This window comes from Poecile atricapillus, chromosome 2 (genome assembly GCF_030490865.1).
Source record: "Poecile atricapillus isolate bPoeAtr1 chromosome 2, bPoeAtr1.hap1, whole genome shotgun sequence".
NCBI lineage: Eukaryota > Metazoa > Chordata > Aves > Passeriformes > Paridae > Poecile > Poecile atricapillus.
This window is the reverse complement of record NC_081250.1, coordinates 40,363,647-40,386,096: the sequence shown is the minus strand read 5'-3', so window position 1 is coordinate 40,386,096 and position 22,450 is coordinate 40,363,647. Positions and strand designations below refer to the sequence as shown.

General features: G+C 39.7%; 1 protein-coding gene and 1 long non-coding RNA gene across 6 annotated transcripts in view; both read right to left on the bottom strand.

The window, feature by feature from the left end:
• The window catches only part of RBMS3 (RNA binding motif single stranded interacting protein 3), a 709,899-nt gene that overhangs the window by 668,387 nt on the left and 19,062 nt on the right, over window positions 1-22,450 (bottom strand). The gene's annotated exons all lie outside the window — the stretch shown is intronic.
• The window catches only part of LOC131575310 (uncharacterized), a 42,912-nt gene that overhangs the window by 2,533 nt on the left and 17,929 nt on the right, over window positions 1-22,450 (bottom strand). Inside the window, exons 3-5 of one of the 2 annotated variants that reach the window (XR_009276758.1) lie at window positions 21,810-21,971; window positions 20,270-20,407; window positions 174-211 (exon numbers count right to left, since the gene is read on the bottom strand). This is a non-coding gene — a long non-coding RNA (uncharacterized LOC131575310). The remainder of the gene's footprint in view (window positions 1-173; window positions 212-20,269; window positions 20,408-21,809; window positions 21,972-22,450) is intronic. The other variant, XR_009276759.1, reaches the window with a different exon arrangement.

Below are 22,450 nucleotides of genomic sequence, written 5' to 3'. Positions count from 1 at the left end.
TTGAAATGTATGTTTGCTTTAGTTGTGTCTCCATCCTGTTTTAAAATGCACAACATGAATCAAATGCATCTAGTTTCCTCAGCTATATTTCCACTTTGAACGTATCAGGAGGTAAACAAAGCAGACAGCTCATAACTGATTGTTTTTTCTGTAATTAAGTAGGAGTTTCTTACCATGTTTAATGAAATCCAGAATGTTTCAGTGTAGATGCCTGAAAAAGAGAGAAAAGTGTTTAAACTATAGTCTTTTGCTCAATAAGAGTCTAACTCCAAAAAAAAAAAAAACAAACTATTGCCAGCATAATTCTATAGGTTGAGTTAAATAAATAAATACTTATCTGATTAATTGTTGCCTGGAATCCATTTGTGCTTGTATCTCTTGAGTTAGAGGAGATATTAAAAAAAGTGCACAGGAGATTTGAAATCTGAGGACAACCTAAAGCTTGATTCTAAGAAGGCTCAATGCACCAGTACTTTCCCATGGCGTGGGTGAGACAGGTTTAGTCATCAGGTGTGACAGAGAGCAGTCTGTTGCAATCCAACATTACGTGGAGAGCCAACTAGAAAGCAACGTATTTAGCACATACACTGCACACATTACAATACCCTCAAAGAAAAGAAAATCAGGTGTTTCAGTAGACAGGTTTTATTCAGGTCAGCTGCATTTCAGTCTCTGAAAAGCTACAGCAAGTGCCTGGATAGAAATATGTTCACAGTTTGGAGATTAATGTCAGACATGAACATGGCTGTTATTCACATGTGGGTGACACACTAATGTACTATGTATACAGCTATTAAGACAAAAAGACCCTTCAAAATTAGTAAAATAGCTTTGTAAATTAGGACTTCACCCAGAACCTGGTTTTGTCCATCTCAGGCTTCTCTTTTTTAAAATCCTTCTGCCTTTCTCTTCTGCAAGAAAACTCACTGAAATCCCTCCACAAAAGCTCAAATTGCTTTTTAGGGTAGGAGCTTGTTTGTCATGTACTTAAACAATACCCTGGCACAGGATGGGTATAATTGCATGGGAAGAGACAGATGGGATAGGTTCAGAGACTGAGGAAGTCAAGCATCCTATCACACTCACGACTTCCACTTTTTCTTCCTCAGGCAACTGCAAACAGCCTCAGTCCCTTCCCCAGTCCCACTGTCCCACCCTTTGGGACTCTCCAGCTCCCAGCTATCTCTGGTGAGATGATTCCCTGAACCAGAACTGCATTGTGTACAACAGCCTTTGGGAGAGTTTTCTTTAAGGGGTGTGTCCAAACATCCCTGTCGGCAAGGGAATTCTTGGCATCTATAATATCCCAGGGCAATTTCAGAGCTACAGGAAGTCCTTTTTGCTAGCTTTAAAACTGTCACCTAACCATTCTCTTGAGGCTGCTTAGCTCCCATGGCATGGGAGAGTGAATTTTCTATTTGCTTTCTCCATGCCACTTGAGAGTTCATAGACCTTTGTTTCTTCCCACCCAAGTGCTGTTTTCCATATGGGAGTCACTCTACATTTTTATCAGTATTTCCTGTATTATCTCCCCTTCCTCTGCTCCTTTCTAAAATGATGGACCAAGGATGCAATATTGATGTGTGCTGTGAATTTATGCTGTAGCATAAAGACTTTTCTTTTTGTTCACAATTTCTTTACCAATCAGTCCCAGTATTCAGCTTTTTTCTTTTTCTCATTCCTACTGTACATTCAGCAAACACTTTTATACAACTATTATAAACCAAGGTCTTTTTCCAAATGATAATTTGGATTCCATCACTGTGTATTTCAATTTAGAATTGTTTATCTTCCTCTACACTCTTCTATGTTCATCAACATTGAATTTCAACTGGCAAGTTATCCTTCAGTCACTCTCTATGGCGAGTTTGTTTTGCAGTCCCATAGCACATCCTCACTTTAGCTATCCTGTCTGATCTGGTATCATCAGGAGGCTATTTTTTTCCTCATTTTCCACCTCTTTTAGGACTCAATAGCATGACTTCACTGGCCTTACCATTCCTTCTCTAAAAGTTGGCCTGTTTCCCCTCACTTTAATTTCCTAAACTGAAATTATTAATAATTAATTGATTTCATTGAAAGTTTTTTAAGATGTAAAAATAACAAAACAAACAAAACTTAGAAAATTTGTTTATGTGATTATAACAGAGCACAAACATTCTGAAGCTCAAAAATCTGTCCAAGATGTACTGTCCAACCCTTCTTTAAAGTAACCCTTATCCTTCACACACCAAGCTTTTAACTCCTTGAAATGACAGTGTATATTACCTATACCCGGAACAACTCTTTCCCAACCACAGGAGTTACCCCATCTGTGGGGAATGAAGAGAGCTTTTCTCACTGTGCTTTCTTGAATCACATAAAACTGCTAACAGGAGGGCCAGTTCCAGACCTAGTGATGGGCTGCAAGTGCCCCATTGCTTCCTGGACCATTAAGCCAAGGTATGTGGTAGGAGACACCGACTCTGGAGATTTTTTCCCATATAGTCCATCTGGAAAGACATTTTTTCCTGTTTTGTATTTTGGAAAAGCTGTAGCTCTTGTCTCCCATTCTCAGCCTTCTTGTACACATGCATAAGTTGAACAATGATGCATGTTCCATGCTCACACAAACCCTCTGGTTTTGAATGTCGTTCAAACAACACAATGCCACATATGGTTTCCCAGTGTTCAAGAGCAGTTCAGAAGTCCCAATTTAGACTCTGAGGCCCACCAAGTAAAAAGAAATGTGATGCATATGTTCCCAGTTCTAGCTCAGCAAATACAGGCTAGAGGAAGAGAAAAACATCAAGCCTGGTAACTTAATATTACACTGGATGAATAAGTATAATTTTCTAAATAAAAATAATTGGCTCAAATATAATGCCAATAACCCTTCAGGGACTTGAGCTGGTGAGTACCATTGAGAATAATAAAAGAGGCAATTCTTACTGCATGCATACACTTTAAGAACAATAACACAGTGTGAGAATTTTAATTCCAATGATTTGGATAAAGCTGGTTGCCCTGAATCAGCCAGCAAAGCACAACGGGTATAGCGAAGTACAAAACCAAAAGAACAGTAACTTTTAGACAGCAATCCAACCTCAGCTAAGCACAACTCCAGGAGTGCTAGGACAACACACCGAGTGAATGCCGTGCTACAACATGTAACTTCTTTAGGAACAGGATCTCCACCATAGGAAGCACAGGCCCCTGGCACACAGCAGATCTGAAGTGGCTGGTGGTGCTCACAGAGCAGTGCTGTGGACAGAAAGGTGTCTGCTCAGGCCCTGCGTGGCCCTTTCCTGCACCACAAGCAGTACATGATTATTCCTAAGCAATGAAGAGTTGGAAAAAATAAAACTTGAAGAAAATAGATACTGGTATTATTCTGATTCTGCCTTCTCCATCAGAGTTCTGCTCATTGCAGTCTTAAAGTACAGAAGCAGCTGGTACTTCCTCCTCAGAGGAGACTACTCCAGAGACTGGTCAACACTGCAATTAAAGGATGCACTTATTCATTACACAGACTCTTTAGATTTCCCCAAGGTAATCAGTGAAACTCCAGTCTATCTTTTTCAAGGACATAAACACTGTGGGAACAGAGCAGTCAGCCCCTGCCATTCTGGCCAGGATGCAACTCCTGCAGCACACATTGCTTCCTTAAGACCCAGTGCAGCAGGGAGCAAGGAGTGGATTCAGCCCAGCTCGTTCACCATTTAAAAATTAATGGCAAATGTAGCCTCTCTAGCTGCAGGTAAGGCACCCCAGAGACCTCTGAAAACTAATGTCAGCCCTCCAACTCCTGTTCCTATTACAGCACTAATCTTCAGTTTCATCCACACACCAGTAAATGCTTAAAGCTGCCCGTTAACTCTACCAAAGGACTGCTTTTTCACTCGTCTCATATACCAGAAAGGTAAATGCAACATGCCGATACACACATTCTGCTATCAAAGAATGACTTAGAAGTATCAAATTTTTAATATCGTATACTTATTTACTGACGCCTGCCCTAGCAGGCATATGTAACCTAATACTGTATTTTACTGATATTGCAGACGGTATAACCAATCTCCTAAACTCTCAACACTCTCAATGGATTAGTATGATGTGTGGAGCAGTTTTAGCTTACAAAGCACTACTTTAGTGTGTAGAGTTATTGATTTAACTTAGAAATTCTGCTATGTCGTGTATTTTTACTGATCTACCTTTACAGTAGTGTAAGAATATCTTTTCTCCCCCCAAAAAACTTTGACACATTTCCTTATCCAATACGAAATATTATTCCTAATAGGATTTCAGGACAGGCTCTCAGTAATCAAAATTATGACTTTAGGAAAAAATTTTTGTGTTGCAGGGCTCCTCCCACATTACTCATGTCTTTTTTTTCTGAATAAACCTGGCATACCACCTAAACTTTCCAGAAATTTCTCAAAGAAACACCTGCAGTTCTATATCAGCATGCCCTGTCCCCTCTTCTAGCCTCAAGCCAGGCAGATACCGATCCATAGGGAAAAATTTTTCCCCCCATCTGAAATACTTCCCAAAGGTACTGATACATTTTCGTTCTTCTCAGCCATAGTAGTCATTCAATCCTCTTGTCTCCTCTCCTTCTGAATGCTGCAGGAATCTCCCATGTGCCAGCCCCAGTCCCAGCTCACTGTTCTAGCACATATGGAAAGCTGCAGCTGAATAGTGCATACAAATGACAGCAATAAAATAATCCTAAATAAGCTAAAAGCTTATTTTGAAAGCACATTTTAAAAACAAGACCAAACCTAAGAACCACTCAGGAATGTCAATGGCATTCTCCTCCAGCATTTCCTCATCATCAGCTATCTCTGCATCAATGCAACTCTAACTCCTGCCTTCTGCCCTGCCCTGCACCTCTTTCATCACTGTTTATATAAGCATATTTTCTTCTGTTAACTATTCTGTATGTTAAACCCTTCTTTACTCTGCTATGTTAATCAATAACAGCCCCCACCAACCCTATCTTTCATTCCTCTGCTAATCAATATGATATTGAAAGTGCTTCAATTTTACCTTATGATGACATTACATGGCACAAACCATCATCAAAAAAAGAAGCCTAGAGTCTAGCTCTATAAATATACTTTCCCCCTTTTTCTTTGCAGAGGTAAATTATCAATAATTAAGTATGCCAAAAGGCTCACCTAGTCTGTATCTTGAAGTACCAACTCACCACATTTTTGTATATTCAATTAATTATAGTCTTTGACTGTATTCATCAAAACTCTCCATTTCAGCCCTTGGCCAGTAGCCAGTGACATGGCATGTGACTTTAGTAAGGGCTTAGACTTACAAATAGTTGTTGCACTTCTGTTGATTCATATTAACCAGTTGCATGTATGTTCTTCTCTGGCTTATGGCAAATGCAGGATAACTCACATTAGCTTCAAAAAAGTCTTGTCTCATGGAAAGAATGCCATATGGTTCTATATCACTTCAATGCCACAAGGAAATTACCACAGAAAAGATTTACACATTACTAAAGCATTGCTTTAGTCTCAGATACTTTACCTTGGTTTCCAGTGTTTCCACACCTTCACACTTTAAGATAAAGTTATCATAGTATGCTACCAAATTCCCACTATGTTTAAAAAATATATTTAAGTTTATGTCTAAACTTCTGTTATGGTAAATAAAGCCCTGTGACTTCAGAAGGCACATAGATCATAGATAAATGGGTCTAGCAACCAAAATCTTCTCTCTCACACAATGATAAATTGAGCCATTCCAGTAGCTATTTAGACCTCATTGCCTGAACCCATGCTGACCTGAAACATACCCATTCCTTCATTACCCCAAGCTTTGTGTCATGTGCAGCATCAAACAACTTATCTTCTTCCTGCTTACAACACCTCCAGCAATGGCACTCTTTTCAGTGTTCAAAAAAAAAAAAGAAAAAAGGCAAAAAAAGCAGACTATTTAAAATGAACTGATGCTTATGAAGTTAAAACAAAACAGAGCAGCACACCCGACTCTGCTCTGTATTTTTCAGCAGCACAATATCCTGCGGTGGCCTCAGCCAGCTGGGCTCTGTGACCCTCAGACTGATCTCTTAAGTGTGTTCCCATTTTATCAAGCAATGAACACTACAGCCCCAAAGCCAGCAAGAAGTTTGTCACTGACTTCAGCTGAGAACAGGAACTGGCTCAATCATAAGAAACCTTGAGCTAAATAAAGCAGCAAGAAAAGGCACAAGAGGGAGGTGGGGGGTGTCAGCTTGGAGTGCTGTGGGGTACAGCTTGTTACCAAGGTTACTTGGTACTTCCCCACATAAGATTTCATTTTCAATCACCAATAAATCTGCAAAAGTTTGACCCCCTTGAGTGGGAAACTGGGGTTGTAAATGTATTAAATATGTGCTGCAGCCTGATTTGGGAGGGGGAGGAAAAGGTTTCCAGACATAATATTGTAGGCAATTTTGAGAAAGAGGTTACAGGGAAATGTGTGGATGAGGAAAGCTCTTTTCCGGTAAAGATTCGCCACTGTGGCCCTGCTTTGGGTCTGACAATAAGTATGACACATCAAAAATTTACTGTTTGTGTCTGGAATGTGTCTAAACAAAAACCTGCCTGAATCTGAACAAGGAGTAAGTCCGAAAACAGAATGGAAAACAAAAACACCAGTTAAAAAACAGTCAATAAGGATATATTCAATTTTTAGCTGCTTTAGCCGATAAGCTGCTTAGGCAATTTCAGCCATTCCCTCAAGGCTCCCAAGCCAGCAGGTTTGCTCCCGGCTGGGTCTGAGCAGGACTTTCCCTGAAACTGCAATTCCAGTGTGCTGAATGCCATTCTGTATAAAAGCATGGATACCCTCTTCCTCCACCAGTGTCTTCCCAGCCGACACCCCATTTGCTCCAGCGAACATGGAAGAGAGAGTTTTCAGAACCAAACACAGCAGGGGCAAAAGTGTCAGGCTTGCAACATTTAGGGAGAAATAGAAGGGGGAAAAAGTATGTAGGTAGAGAAATTTCTTTCCCTAAACTCTTAATGACTGGCCTGGAGAGGCCGAAATTACAATAGATGAGAAATGTGATCTGAAAGTCGTGGAAACTGAGATCATTCACAAGTCTGGCACTGAAATCTGGCTAAAAAAACATGACAATTAGGTGTGGCAATGTGGGTGTGAGTCTCAGCTCTCATGATTTTGGATGCAGAAGAAATGCTGAGACTATGTCCAAGGGTACCAATTGTCTGAAGAACCTTTGGAAAGGAGTCCAGGCTTGAGGTTCAGTGGGAACAAACCCAATGGCAGAAAATACCAAAGTCCAAGCAGAGTCAGACCAGAGGGAGACCCTTGATCAGAGTAATTTTTGTAGCTGAGCCAAAAATTGAGATTTCTGTCAAATACCTATGAAGTGAATCATGAAGGGGATCGGTGTTGCTTCATGCCAGCTGGTGGGAAAGATGCTTGGTGACCACCAGTTATTAGACTTGTGGCCCTGCTTGATGTGGTGGACAGAAAGATCTCTCTCAACAACTCACAGAGGTGCGCATTTCACACCCTAACATTAATCTGGGATTTGCAAAAAGTGAGTTGGCAGGGAGCAACTTCTTCCACTGTGCCTCTCATATTCCCTCTTCTGTTCATGTAGTTTTATTTTAAAAGGCTTGATTCTCTTACCTACAGCTGAATCCATTCTTGTGGTGCCTCAGCCTGTACTTATCTACATACCTCTGTCTCTTGAAGCTTAATGAGAGTCAGGAAATTGTGTTTTGAAATATGCAACTTGTTGCATAAAGACCTTATACTGTGGAGGAGATGAGAAAAGGGATTTTTTCCATGCTTGAGAAATAGTTATGGCCATATTGAAGAGTACAGCCTCCTTCTCTTCAAAGAACGTTTCAGTCCTGATAACGTACAAGAGGATAACTTTTGCACTACGGTAAAATCTGATCTTAGCAGCTTCATGAACAAGCAAAGACAGTATTGTTCTGGGATTTTTTAATGAATTTATTTAAAACGTGGTGATTTCAATTTTGCATGCCACTTTCTGTTAGTTACTCAGAGAAACTTTGCTAAATAAAATCTCTAAGCATCACTACAGATGGGAAAAACAGAGCCCCATGAGAGAAAAATATTTTCCCCAGCTCCCTATGCAACCCAGGAGGTGAGCTGGAAGAGAAGACATAATCTCCTACAGCACAAGCTTCCTCTATGGCAACCCAAAAAAATAAACAGATCCAAGATTATTTAACTTGCGGTGACACTTGCCTTTCACTAAAAAGGCTGAAAAAATATTGATCTCTGCCACAGTTCATGAACTTACACAAAACTTTCCAGTTCAAAGCATGCAATAAATCTGGCATATGGCCTGTCTCACCTGCCACTCTGAGGACTACCAGGTCATTTGTTCCCTGGAAGGATCACCTCATTCAGATCCTGGTGCTGTTTCTTTCCCAGTGCCACATGTGTTGCATGGTTGACAAAGGAAAGGACAGCTAAACTTGCAGCATCTCAGAAGTTTCATCACCTCCAGGGGATCTTCTTGCATCTCCATTACTACTCCTTCCTCTTTCAAATGCTCATTCTTGGTATTTGCTGTTCAGCACAGATGCACTGTTTTCTGTGCAGGGGTTGGGCCAGCACAAGCCATTTAGCCTGGCAATTTGAAGAAAAATTTTAGAATGCTTTTTTACAGAAAAATAAATATTGACTCATGTTAGGAAATGTCACTTGTGTGATACACTATTTTGAAAGACCACCATGGTTGCACAGCCTCACTCTGATCAGCCACATTAATATTTGTATACTGGATGGCAACAGTTGAAGATTAATTCCAGTAAGTTATTCATGCCTAGAAGTTCAGATTTCCAAGCAGAAGCATGTGGGTTACACTATGGCATTTCACCACATCCCCAAGGAAAGTCCAGTGGGCAGTCACCGAGGCCCAAGAGGATCAGAGTAGTACCTTTGTAAAATAATCCCTCTTTCAGCTTCTCTGTATCCAGGACACTTCACCATCAAAGATGATAAGCCAAGGGCCTTTTCTTGCTGCCAGCCAGCACTGTCAGACAGTATGCTTACAAAAGGTGTGGACATACCCAGCCTTGTATCCTCATTGGAGGAAGACATGTCATATATTTAGCCAGGGAAGCAAAAAAGGCCATTCTCAGACAAGCAAGACAATGTGTTTCTGTGCTGATCAAGTCAGGACCTGTTTGGCCCTCAGCATTTATTTCAGTTCCATGCTCCTTACATAAGAGCCTTCAAGCAAGAAAGACTTTGAGAACATGACAGTGTGAGAAGAGATACTGTCAAAACATAAGTGTGAGGGCCTATGCGGTGAAGAGCCTCTCAAGAATGCTTTCTGCCACAAGGACAAACTGTTTCCCTTGGATTGTTTCTGACACACATGAAACTGATGTCCAGGAGCATTACTGGAAAGCCGGGGGAGAGGGGTTCAGACAGCCAACACCTAACCCTCTGCAGGAGGAGATCCAAGGAGTGCCTGCATCCTGCTGCTAGTTCGTGCCTAGGGTTTCAGGAATATAAATGGCAGTGAGGTTGTTTTAGGTATTATATATTTTTTTCCTGAAGTCATCATAATACACACCTTTTCTTCTACCATGTCTTTTTTCATATAAGGAGAAGCAGCCCACTTCTCAGGAGGGCCCAACAATCCTAGCTCAACCCCAGCAACATCTGAGTGCCTTCAGCATGCAAAATTTCACTGAAGACAGGACTAGAAGATACTACTTGCAGATTCCCACCTTTGAAATAGAACTTCAGAACCACTGAAGTCTCTAATATAAAATTCAATACTACCAAATCACTACATAGAAGCCACCAAGACATCAGGTTTTAAACACACAAATCCAGTTATTATTGCCTTCTTGAAACGCACTGCCTGACATCTCTACATAGCAAGTAACAAAATATGAAAATTTTGGCTAAATATTAATTAAGAGATATGCAAAGGAGTACAAATTGAGTTCTTCAATATACTGAACCCTATTTTAACAAATGAACCCACATTTATGCTAGGCAGAGGTTCAGATAGAAATCATCTTGAAACATGACTTTCAGTTCCCACATAGGAACTACAATAAAACAATTATTTAAAATAGCTGCAAGTTCTCTACTGATTGGTACTGAAAATCAAAAAGGTTTTTAAAATAACCAAGAAGAGTGTGAGAAGTTTTCTTGAGGTAAATATAAACAGAAAAAAACATTGATTTTTTAGGCTTTCTGAGGGACAAATTTAAAGTCATCTCCTTCTCCCCCCTTCTATGACCTGGGCAGAGACAGGAGACATTTGTAATGATGTGTAGTAAAGTCAATTTTTCCACTGCTTTGCAGCCATGTACCTCCATAAAACAGGCAGAATGCTGCCAGTGGAAAGACGGAGAATTTCTGGTGTGTGCCTTTTATCCTTCTATTTTACAGCAGTATGGGCATAAAACAGGCTCACACAGCTCTAACGGATCATTACAGAAGTCCAGGTCAACATCGAGATCCTTGTCTAAACTGTCAGCTGTGACCCTCATGCTGGGATTACCTCTTTCAGTCCCAGGCCTTCCTGTTTCCTCTTCCTTTCTGCAAAGGACACATTGAGCAGCCACCACCAAGATCCACCCTCACCTTCTGGCTTGCTTGGGGCTGAGGGACTGGGGGAATGGCTTACGTGATGATGGCCAGGCTACTCAGCAGTGCCCAGCGCTGTGAGGATTTGTAGGGCTGCAGATATCCTGCCTCTAAAACACACAGCACTGCTCTGGCAAAGGACTGCTGGAAGTGATTCTGTGCTGCTGTCTGCTGAGATTACCCAGATCACTCCAAAGATTTCCACCCCTTTCATATCTATTAGCCAGCCAGTGAAGTTTAATGCTGAAAATTATCCATATTGTAATGCAGCATGTTTTCTGCAGCTACAAGTTACTCAAGTTCACCAACACCTCGAGAAACTGAGAAAACAAACAAACAAATAAAAAAAAAAAAAAAAAAAAAAGAAAAGGGGGAAAAAATGTAAACAACAAGCTAGAAAATCATCTTCACCTTAAGCAAGCCATGTTAGAGGCTCTATTTTAAAAGCAGCAAGCTCAGGTTTTCAGCCTGAGATACAGATAGTGTTGAGACAAGGGGTTTACTCCAAATTCAATATAACTAGTATTTACCAGAGGAGGGAAAAGGTTCAGAATATAGAGCAGGTCAAGTAAAAGAATTGTGCAAAATTAAAAACACCTGCAAGGTGGGACACATATGGTAGATGTGCTGACTATATAGAAGCAGACAGGAAGAAAAAGGGGCTTGTATTCTGGATGGAAAAGAGCTGTCTGCTGCCATGAGACAGCATCTGAAACTGTTGAAAACCATTACAGCTATGTTCCCAAGCAAACAGCATTAGACTGTGCCGGGCTTACTCCTCTCAGCTTCACAGGGAGCAGCATGGGAACTTACTAGACAGAAGCCAGTGCTTTCCCATTTTATCTTAGTCCTTCCCAAAGAGCAAAGAGCATGTTCAGCTGTGAGCAGGCATTTGCAGAAGTGTTGTTGCCATCCTGCTCAGGTTTCCTTCAGCCTAAACTCTAGCAGGGCACAGACACAATCACTCTGAGTAGATTGTGAGTAAAATACTGGGGTGGAGGGGTGAAGGGAGGGAAGGAGGCAAAAAGCTACCCCTCATGTATCTAAACTACAAGGAATAAGACAGTGAATTAACTTAGCTGGGGTTATTTTCCTTCAAGTTTTGCATAAGAATCATTAGGAACTAAAGAGATAGGAAAAATTATGAAAGAACAGTTGAAAATATATGGTTTTACAGCTTGTCATAGCATTTTTTCTTAAAATCAAATTTGTTCCATTAAAATATTAAATGTTACCTATAATAAGCTATTGAAAAAAATGTGTGTTAAATATTAGCAAAAAGCTCTCTAACATTGTTCCAGAGTCACACCCAAGAGCCAGCTGGGAACTGGCTTTGACAACTCTGATGCTTCCAAGGGGGCAGGAGCAGGGAAGACAACAGTAATTCACCAGAGGTAGCTTTCAACAATACTCATTTTTTCTAAGCAACAGTCTCAAGAAGAAAACTTAGCTCCATTACTCCATACTCTTCCTCTCCCCCACACCCCCAAATGCAGTCCCCCAGCAAGCTCAGGTTCTAATCCTAGCTGTCCATATGTAATCAAGTCTTGTAATAGTCTATAAAAGCATGAATTAATAAATGGATAATGAGATCTGAGTATTTTCATGATCCAATCTGCCCTGGCTCTTGCTTCATTAATCCATGCGCAAATGGCCTCCAAGCACAGGTGATTAACACTACCAAAAGCCATACACGCCACTTCTGTACTTCACAGCAGCCAAGTATCTGAGGATGCAGCACACCCTTTCAACATTAACTGAAGCTCCTACTCATCCAAAGCCCAAAGGAGCAGTACTATTGGAAACGCCACTTGATTAGTCTGTGGCTCAAGGAGAAGAGCCTTATTTATTATTAAAGCAAAAATTCTCATTACACTGTATTTTTCAGTAAACCTGGGACTGGCTGATCTCCACAGCTTTTTAGCTTGTTCTGGTACAGTCTTAAGCAGCACACCAAATAGTGTTTCACAAAGCTATCTGGAAAGAGTTTGCAGAGCCTTTTTACCTCCTTCTCATTTTAGCTAGTATAATAAAGATGGACATAGAAACATTTAGTGGAAAAGAAAACTAGGATTTTCCCCCTTCCTCAAATTCTTACAGAGCTTCAGTTTGGGGACAATTCGGCATCCTTTCAGAGCTGCTGTTAGAGACTGTCTTAAAATAGACAACAACATTTAAGATTTGGAAAGTGAGAGATCACATAATAGAATTACTTCAGATAATCAGACCTACAGAGTTTCTGAGACATCAGCAATGTTTGTCACTGCCTCACAGGAGCTTAAAGCACATAAACAAAATCAATTCCAAGTCCAGAATCCCAAACAAATAAATTGGTTACCCAAACAGGTAAGAAAGAGGGAAGCAGTTTTCCCCAAAGCCACTCAGATTTACATCAACAGAACAGAGTAACCCACTGTTTCCAACCACTTTGAATGTTAAAGGCAAAGCATAAACTGACATCATAATGTCATCTTAATAAATACAACCAGCATCAGTATCACAGTCCAAGCTTACCTACCACTAGTACAGCCTAACCCTTTGAATTTATTATTGAACAGGAAAATAAAATATGAAGGTGTTTGTTTCTTTGGTAGGTGAGTTAGTGATCACCAATGAGTAAGCCAGGGCAGGAACACTGCCATGCATGGTCCTCCTCCATGAGGTTCCAGCAAACTTTCTGCAGAAATCATTTAAGAGTTGTGTCTGTATAAGAGTTCAGCCAGGTATTGTGAGAATTATGGTGCACAGCACCTATTCTATTAGAAATAAATGGTCTCATTTGCATTTTAATTCTGTGGAACAAGCCACTCTCAACAGGGCAGTTTGCTAGAGTTACTGAAGATGTACAGAAGATGTAATTTTCATCATAAATGCACATTATGTTCTCATCAGAGAAATGAAAGGACCAACAGGCATATTAGAGGAACTGCCTGTCTGGAAGGTCCCTCCAGATCTTCATGAACACAGTCTCTTCCTATCTTGCAGTGTATTGTTGCACAGCTAAATATCACAACAGTCTCATTAGTCAAATGGAAATAAGTACAGACCTTTTTCATTGACCCTTTGAAATTAATAAAACCATACAGATGGAAATCATACCCAAATATCTAAAGCTGTAAGCTCTAAATACATTCCAATAACTACAGAATGTACTGGTTCCTGTCTTTTATTTAGAGTTTAATTTCTTTGAATTGTTTACTCCTTAAAATAAGAACCTGCCGTCCCTGGTGGATCAGAGGATGGAAACACAAACTCTTGTATAGGTGCTGCAGTGCACCAAAATACCATTTCTACTTTTTTTCTCTTTTAGCAAAGACTGCAATCAGGGCTGGTCAAAGTCTGCTTAGAGGATGGTGACATTTGTTTTACCGTGTGTCTTTTGTACTCACTGTGATCTTAATATTGCTCATGAGAAATTCAAGTAGTATTTGGCAAATAACTGTGGCTCAGTGAAACAACCGACACCCACTCAAACATTAAAAGACCTTGAAATACGCTCTTCACAAGTTATTTCTACAGTGGCAATCACATGTTTATGGGGTGTTAGTACTTACAACAGAGTCCTTATTTTAAGCTCTTAGGTAGGGAAGTAACATCAACCCAGTGCTTTAATTTCTGAGACAGACACAGTCATTAGGTTGAAAGCTATTCTGAGGCAGATTTTTCTTCAGCATTTCTAACTGGGCTTGCATCACTTTATACAGAACAATCATGGGAGCCAAAACGAGAACCCATCCTAGTCACTCTGTCTTTCTGACTTTATGACTATTAGCATTATTGTTTTCATGACAGAAGAGTTTTAGGATAACAGAACATCCCAGGAGAGCATATAGCTCTTTAGAGAATATTCCCAAAGTAGGGTGAGAGATGGTTTTGCATGATGTGAAGACCTGGGTCAATGCCAAACACAACCCAGACCAAGTCTCTGGGATAGCCAGTGTGGAGGTCCAAACCATTGTTTCCTTCTTTCTTCTCCTACCTTCCCATCTTCTGAGACTTTTTAGAAAAACTCAAGATGAAGTGGGGTTACTTCAGGATGAGATCATCAATTAACCACAAATTATATCTGTAAAATGCTTTCCTACAAGTTTCCCAGAAAAAGAAGAAAAAAAAAAAAAAAACACAGAGGAAACTCTTCTCCCAAATGCCCTTTCCTGATACCCCAAAAGAGGCAGAGGGCTAAAACAGCATTATCCACTGATACATTTTCATTATATATTGAAACATAGTCAGGTAATTTTCAAGATGCTGTCAATGGCAAAAGAAAGTCGCTTGATGAAGAATGTCCCTTAGATTCAAAATTTTATGTATAAACAGAGAGTATGAATTTAGCAGTTCTACCCACCTTATAAGCACGGTATTGTCAAAAGAAATCCTCACCTCAAGTGAGTATTTTTTACATTATTTTATAGACCCTGCCTGAGAACTGGGGCAGCTCAGGAAGGACAACTCACAACAGCACACAGATGCTTGAGTACCACACTGTTTCTGTCTCTAACCACTCACTGAAACATGCCTTGCAGCAGAGAGAAAAGGAAGTCTGTACCCTACAGAGCAAGGAAAGAGTCAAAATGATTTTGCTCATTTGCAGCCCCCCCCCTCCGCTTATCATCATGCAGGAGGAGGGCGGCGATCCACTGATACTGGGTGTAAAGACAGCTGCTCTTCTGATCCAGCGTGGCTTTTGTTAGCAGCAGCAGAGCCGGTGAAAAAGAACAAACGCTCTCCCATACATGCATTGTTAGGGCAGGAGACAAAAGAATACCTGTTTTGAATCACTGAGGACTATTTCAGTAACAAAGTACAAGATAACATTTCGCCAGAGGATACAAGAGATTCTTAGAGGAGAAACAATGAAACCAGACAACCTTTCTGTCATCTTATCAAAAACTGCTTGGGGTACTTACTGAACAGTGGGGGGGCAATAATAGCAAATAGAGAGCAAACACAGTTAATCTTTGCACAAAGGCTTTTTGATAAGTAATAAAATAGAGTCAAGAGTGGCATGCTGGCCTTAGCCAATTCACATTGCTTAGAAGAAAGGATATAAGACAGGCCTAAATAATTTTAAAATAAACAAATCCAAACACAACAGGGGAATGTTGCATGAATGAATTTCCTCATTCTCCTTTTTCAAGCAATTCAAGAAGCAATCAAAGCACTCTGAGATCTGCTACACTTTTACATACTTTTTTTGACACATTGCTTTACAGAACCTTCACAACAGCCCACTATCAATAGCTTTGGTGTCACTGTATGGTATGCAAATGGAATAGGCAGATCTTTGACATAAAAATAATAATCTGTGGTAAAATTACAGTACTACAGTGTATCATAGCATCAGAACTATGGAAATATTAATACATGGATCTTTGACAATACAATGTAAGATGTCACTTTGAGCAGTTATTATGCTAATAACGAATACTTATTATAAAACAACATGAAAGAGGTAAGCTATGTGGGTGTAGGAAGGGATATTTAGTATTCAGAAAATGTATTTAAAAGGGAAAAAACCAGCAATTGCTTCATACAGCATCTAATCCCAATTAGGCAGATGAGGAGTTCCCTGGCACATGGGTGTCAGGGTACCCTGGGACTTGGATGAAGCAGCACATTATCTCTCAAGGGAGCATACATGCCAATATAATTTACAACATCCTTCGAGTTTGTTTTTGTTATGCAGTGGGCCAAACTGGGACCGAAATCATGAAGACAGGGGGAAAAGTGCCACTAGGGCTTTGAGGATTAACTAGAAAAACTACTCATCAAGTCTAGCAGGGTTTCAAGAAAGCATATTCTGCTCCATGCTCACTGAATTCAAAATAAAATAAAATAAAATAAATTCCAATACTAAAGAAAGAATTAAACCACAATGAGGAAAATGTCTCATACCAAATTCCCTATACAAAGCAAGCAAATTCCCTATACAAGACAGCATCATGACTTGTTCCATTTAAGCAACAAGAAAGTGTCCATTCGTATTAAAAAAAAAAAAAATTACTAAGTCTATTAAATTTTGCATTTAAAGCCAAAGAAAATATTTACAAAGAGTTTGTAATATAAGGAGGAATCTGAGGAAAGAGAGTCCCTGTTTGCCTGATGGCAAAAGAGTAAATTTGTCTAGGGTTTTCTAGTTGCAAAAGGAGCAAATTATAGATATTCCACATTAATTCTCACCTGGGCTTTTTTATTCTGCACTAAAACCCTGTTTTCCATCTAGTCTGAACTACAGAGTCACTCCGGGTGCAGAATCACCCATTTGGCACAGAACTACTACTCTAAATTCAAATCTTAGAAAAACTCTTACAAAAACTTCCATACCACTGAAGCCAACTGAAGTCATTCTCATACTTACAAATACATCCCTCAGCCCTGAAACAAACACAAATGCCATGTTTGTGAAGACAGAGCAGAAGTTGCAACACTTCAGGCAGCAGCCATAAATAAAATTCTTACACACACCAACACAATCCATTTCAAACAAGAATGTGCTGCAGCTGTTGGAAATACCTGTCCTTCAACATTAAGCCTTGCAAGGATAATGCTTAGCTGCAATCTAAACCTTGGTGATTGCAGCAGAACAACCAGAAGATGTGTGATTACTTATTGCAGCTCCCAGTCAGGGAGATGGAAATATGCCATGTAACTAACATGCAGGTACAAGGAATCACTTGTCTCAAAATAACCCAGGGAATTATTTGGATTTGCTTACAGTTGCAAGGACTCATTCACATTTCTGTATACAGATGCATCTCCAGGACAGCTGCACTAACCATAGACTAGATCACAGATCCTTCTTTTAATTACTTGTCAGTTTCCTGGGCCAAGTTTATTCAGCCATTCAGCCATGCACCACCTATCTTTCCCCTTCTTTAAGATTCCTACAACTCTTCCAGTCAAGATGCATGCTTTCTGAAAACTTTGTGGCCTTTTACATGGTTTAGTTACCTTCTGTGGTATAAAGAAGACAATGGCCACCTGCAAAAGCTATCAACAAGAACCTGGGAGCCTGCAAATTAAAGGTTACTGCTTTACTACCACAACAGCAATAGACATTTGTGACCAGCCACTGCTGTGTTCAAATCCCTGACACCTCCCAATGTACAACTTCTCCTGCCCCTACTTTTCATTCTGAACTTAATTACTGCCCAACATACTATGAACAAGATTTGGACAGTGGTATTTATCCAGCAAAAAGCACTACTGGTATCATCAGTTAGACCTGGAGCAGGCTGGGAAGACGACAAGAACACAAGGCATATACGAGAAAGCAGTAAGTTTTCCACTGTACACACCCTTTAGAGATGAGCAGATACGGGGGGAAGAAAAGCCTTAGGCACATTCCTCCTAACTCTCATGATTAAATTCCTACTTTTACAGTATTTAGGGTTGTTTTTTTCCCCTAAACCTTCAGTTCTAATAATCAAAGTATTTTGTCATACTTGCAAATTTCCCTTTACAGAAAAGTAGTGGGCAGAGCATAAGAAAACTCTTGAAAAGAAGATTCCTCCAGAAGCTAAAAAGCAAAAGTCATTCATAAATCATTCATCAGTCCTAAGCCATACTCATCACTGGGATCCTGTTTCATGACTTGAACTGCAAAGTCTACCATATCCACTGAATTTCCCTTCCTGACAGGTGAACATAACTCATTTTGCTCTGTGTGCTAGGAAGCCCTGGAATTTTTCTTGGCATTTTAAGATAAACTGTCCCTTCAGGCTCTTAAAGTCTCCTCTTCCCTTCTAATACCAAAGCCTCAATTAGACCATGATTAAAGAGGATGTACTTACAGATACCAACAGAAGGTAAAGGTTGTCAGTTTTATTACAGGTTAGGAATGCATTTCTCTCTGTACTCTAGACTTCAGAGTTTAATGGGGAAATAGAGTTTACTAACAGGCAAGTCAGATTTTCTCAACAGGATTCAATCTTGATTATCAATTAAACAGGCATAAAAATATCTAACCAGATGGTTTCTGCCAGTCAACAGAAGTCTTAAGAGGAAGAGAACTTACATTCATTGACAGAAATATCTGACAGAAATCTAAAACAAATACAACAGGAGATATGCTTCATGTGATACTTTTAAGTCTCCTTGGTAAAAAAAAAGAGTGAATCTGTGTACTGCAGCATATTGTTTAAAAGAATTCTTCAGCTCCATTTTCTTTGTGAATTTGTTTATCATGCTTCAGAGCGCTGATAAGATTTTAGGAAAATGTGATGCAAAATTATTAACTCCTGTGGCGTAGAAGCCAGGCGTTGAAGTCCTCACCCATTTGCATTAAGGCCCAGCTCCATTTATTCTCCTTTGCTTTTGACCAGTTTCCCTCTGCTATCCTCACACTTCAGCTTCTGCACAGGTTCAAACAGATACCTATTTTTTAATTGCCTAAGAAAGCACTGCTTTCTCCTGCACAGTTCTTCATGTTATTTCCTCACAAAGATGACACTGTCCTATAGTGTTTAATGTGCAACATTCATTTTTTGATCAGTTGAAAGTCTGGTAATGCACACTCTCCTAATTTAGAAATGGAGCTTTGTAACACTGAAATATTGCAAGAAGCTCCACTGATTTCCCTTCCATTAATTTGTTACTTACTGTGTTGGATTCTCATCAGCAATTCTTAATTGATGCACTCTCAGCCATGCCATCAAATATTCTCTACGGATCTAGTTGGCAATAACAGTTAATTTCTAAATTTTGGTAAGTTAGTGATTATTTAGGTTGTGATTACTTCAGAGTAAATATATTCTTACATTTGGGAAAGCCCCAATAAAGAGTGGGCACTGCTACAGATAAATAATATACTGCAATAGGTATTCTTATAATGGTAATGTATGATGCACGGCCATTTTCCAGATGCTACAGAACTGATTGTGCTGCCAACAGAAGCAGCCAAGTCCAAAACAGATCCATATGAGGAATTACTACTGAATCAGCCTCATCAGTGAGAAAAGCTTCTGCCACACAAACCTTTATTCACCTTAGCATAATCCTCATAAAGTTAATGAAATGCAGCCTACCCCTGTTACAGTTGTAAAACCAAAGTAACTCCCATACAGGTGAGTTGGAACTGATGTAAAGCAGAGCCAGGACTAAGAATATCTTCCATCAGAGCAAAGAGTGATCTGTTAATACAGTGATGTGACACCACTGCAAAGCAGTGGAACGAACACTGCTTGGCACAGAGTCCACTCTGACCCGGAAAAAAAAAGTAGTGGCAGAGCTGTCAAGCTGGAGCTGCATCACAACTCAAAAGTTCTTTACATCCTCAATTCTTGCAGCACAACTGGCCCTGTTGGTTTGTCTTCAGGGTAAAATATTTCTCCACAAAAAGAAAGACCATATTTCTCCTCAGGTTTTAAAAAGTGGGATGTATGGACTTTAAGACCAGAAAGGGTGACTGGAACATCTATTCTGACACCCTTAAAACAAAAACTAAAAGCCTTCAGCCAAACATAGAATACAAACAAAACCACCAAGAGGAAGACTTATATCACAACCTCTCCTAGTCATCACTTATCTAATCTTTTGATTTTTATTATTTTTAATCCTCCCTCATAAATCAGTACCTCTAGTTCCCAATTATTTTAGTAGCAGGATCTCTAAGCTGTATCATGTATAGAAAATTAATGACCTTTAAAACAGAAGGTTTACTTACACAGACATTAATTGCTATTGTAGCACAGATGAATAGTTAAGCAGGCCCATGAAATGTTTCACTCAAGCACCTAATTCCAGAGAAGGGAATACTTTATGCAAATCCTTGGATGACAAAAGGTCAAATGCAATGAAGTTCCTATCAAAGAAAAAACCTGTTTAGGTCTATTTGCCAAGTACAGGTTAACCATAAACATGCAAACAGGTTAACCATACACATCATTAAGTTCTGAATCCCATTATGATCATACGGCATCAACCTGATTGCAATTATGGTGCCTTAGATGCCATTTTAAGTAGAGAATCACTACTCCGAACAAGTTTTATAAATTATTCTCATTGATTATCATTTCCAATTAGAGGAAATTAAAGCATTAAATGGCCACTTTGATGTTGAAAGTGACCTTTCACCTGGACTGTTTCCCTAATAGATGAGGGTTAAATTTATTGTGACAGCACCTAACCACATTTGGTATGGCCTCAAATTTGATGGTACCAGTATAACATCAGCCAGCAGCAGGCTGAGTTGGTGAGGCCATGACATGCAGTGTTTGCACCAGAAGTATGATTATTAATATCTTAGGAAGTCAGAAAACCTAGGCATTTTCCAGTCACCTACTTTACATTTCAGTAGCTATGACACATAGCTATACTATGACCTACAACAGGATTTTCAAAGGAACATACATTTTTCTCTTTCATAATTTTTTTCTGCTTAATGTATCTTAACTTTATTAATTTCAGCTCCAAAATGTTGGCATTCCCAGTAACAACCAATAACCACAAGTAAGCAAATCATAGGTAACATCCCTCTTTCCAAACAAAGAAAATATTGTATTTCCAACATAGTAGTGCCTCTTTCAGTTATCACAGCCATGTGAAATTAAATATAAAAGCTCCAGTGAGTGATTTTTTTACTAATCCTGTGCAACGCATTTTACAAAAGTGTCAAAAAGAAATATAGTTCAGTTGCTGAATACAGAATGGAAATTGTTTATTTTACAATCCAAACTTCTCTATTTACATAAAAATAACTTCACTACAGCAGAAATTTTAGGCTACAACACAATATTAATGGAGTTCGATTGCATATTATTCTAAATGGGTTATTTTACAGTCATTGTAACACTAGATCTAAATACAAGACAAAGACTTCTACTTGCAGTACATTTTAGTGTGCAAACAATATTTCAAAAAGAGCCATAGGTAAGCATCAGAAAAGAGCTTTTCTAAAACTACCACGCTCCTAAACCCTGTATTTGTATACAGGCACAAAACTCTGCTTTAATATTAATGTTACTTATCTCAGAATTACAACCTGATATTCCTGCGAGAAGGACTGACAAACACTTCCTGGTTGTAGAATGAGCCATGTATCACCTTTGCTTTATTTCTACACTGACACTTTTTTTAGTGTTCCTTTTACTGGCACGGTTTTGTTTTATATTGGTTTTACTGTAGTCTTAGCTGTAACTGTATGTTACACATGCCTCTCTACAGTCCATCCACTAAGGAAATGAATCATTACAGCTTTTACTTACAGGGTCTGACTTTTCAGTGCAAACTGTAAGGCTCATACTTCCATCCTCAGCATCACTCACCACAGGGGCACTTCCATTAGATTGTGTTATTAGCCAGGAGTCCTCCGGAGAGCTCTGTTTCCACTGGGAAGTGCCATAAACACGAGCTGCAGCGAATGCCAGCTGGGAAGAGAAATGCATTGCTGTATCCCTTTAATGGAAGAAGTTGCTCCCCAGTGCAGCTGGCAAGCTGTTCTCATGCTCCCCTTTGGAGCCAGCCAGAAGACAGCAGTTCATGTTCACCAGGAATTACTTTCTATTTGCTTTCATCTTCCTTTAGACTGAAGCAGTATTTTAGCAAACGCAGTAAAAATTTTAAAGCTGCCACTACCATATGGCTGGGACAGTCTGCAGGCTTCTGCTCTGGGAGGGAGTTGATCCCCACCACTTTTCTGAGCCTGAGGGAAATTGGTACTGATGTCAGCAGTAGCCATGAGCCTGAGGAACACATAATTTACTCCAAGCATCTGTCATACCTCCTAGGGCCAGGGCTCCAGGAGGACTGAGCACCCTCCTGGCAGCCACACTGCCATGAACTGTGAAACAAGAGCTTTCACACCTTTGGTTCTAATGCCTCTCCAGAGCTATCTGACCTTTTGAAA